The sequence below is a fragment of the Callithrix jacchus genome, chromosome 7, assembly GCF_049354715.1.
Source record: "Callithrix jacchus isolate 240 chromosome 7, calJac240_pri, whole genome shotgun sequence".
In the NCBI taxonomy this organism is placed as follows: Eukaryota; Metazoa; Chordata; class Mammalia; order Primates; family Cebidae; genus Callithrix; species Callithrix jacchus.
The window spans coordinates 61,836,751-61,838,255 of record NC_133508.1 but is presented as its reverse complement, the minus strand read 5'-3'; the positions used below and the strand labels follow the sequence as shown (position 1 = coordinate 61,838,255).

At 47.4% G+C, this 1,505-nt stretch overlaps 1 pseudogene; it reads left to right on the top strand.

The window, feature by feature from the left end:
* Positions 1-830: 830 nt before the first annotated feature.
* Positions 831-1,226, top strand: LOC144577103 (interferon-induced transmembrane protein 3 pseudogene; annotated as a pseudogene).
* Positions 1,227-1,505: the final 279 nt, after the last annotated feature.

Sequence of the window (1,505 nt, the reverse complement as noted above, 5' to 3'; positions counted from 1 at the left end):
CACTGCAACCTCTGCCTCCCAGGTTCAAGTGATTCTGCCTCAGCTTCCCGTGTAGTTGGGATTACAGGTGCCCACCACCATGCCTGGCTAATTTTTGTATTTTTAGTAGAGATGGGGTTTCACCACATTGGCCAGGCTGGTCTTGAACTCCTGATCTTGTGATCTGCGGCCTTGGCCTCCCAAAGTGCTGGCATTACAGGCATGAACCACCATGCCTGGCATGTATATTATTTTTAAACAGACAAATATTACTTTGTCTTACAATTACATGGGCCCACTGAACACCTTCTTAAATCTGAGATTATGGGATTTTATGATCTTATTTGTCCTATCTCTTGAAAAATTTTGCCATTTCCTCAGCCTAGAAATTATTTCATCATCACTTATCCTAAGCTGTGCTAAAAAGACTAAAATAATGATAAAAGGGAATGATAATAATCATTGTTGTGTCACCCTACAGTTTTCTTTCTTCTTCTTTTTGAGGCAAGATCTCACTCGGTCACCCAGGCTGGATCGTGGTGGTATGATCACACCACCTGGACTTCCTGGGCTCAGGTCATCCTCCTGCTTCAGCCTCTTGGGTAGCTTGGACTACAGGCGCATGCCACCATGGCCAGCTAATTTTTAAAAATTATTTGCATAGATGGGGTCTCATTATGTTGTCCAGGCTGGTCTCGCACTCGTGGGCTCAAGTAATCTCCTTGGCCTCCCAAAGTTCTGGAATTACAGATGTGAGCCACCATGCCTGACCCAGCCTACAGCTTTCTTACTGTGTTGTCGTCAACAAAATTATAAGCCATTAACAATTTCAAAAATTTCTTCAAGTGACCATGAACCACACTGTCCACACTCTCCTGCCAACACCGGCTGCACCCCAAATCATGAGACGCTCAAGGAGGAGCATGAGGTGGCTGTGCTAGTGGACACCCCACAACCCTGCTCCACCGAGGTCCCCCATGCTCCACATCCGCAGTGACACCTCCTTGCCCGACCATGTTGTCTGGTCCCTGCTCAACACCCTCTTAGTGAACTGCTGCTGTCTGGGCTTCATCGCATTCGCCTACTCCATCAAGTGAAGGGACAGGAAGACGGTTGGCAACCTGACCAGGGCCCAGGCCTATGCCTCCACCGCCAAGTGCCTGAATGTCTGGGCCCTGGTTCCGTGCATCCTCAGGACCGTCCTGCTCATCATAATCCCAGTGCTGATCTTCCAAGTCTATGGATAGAACAGGAGGGAGCCTCCAGGCCAGGAGCTCTGCCCACCACCTGTCTCCCATGCACTCCACCTTCCATTCCTCAACCTGCCCCTGGAGCCGTGTCCTGTATTAGCCGTTTATCCTCAAACACTTTTCTACAAGGGCATTCAATAAAGCGCACATGTTCCTGGTTAAAAAAAATTCTTAAAGTATTGCACTTTTAATTTGCAAGTGCAAGAAGGAAAATCAGAAATGATGAGAAGCTAGGATCCAGTAGAGATGTATTTTGAATCTGACATCTGTATTCAT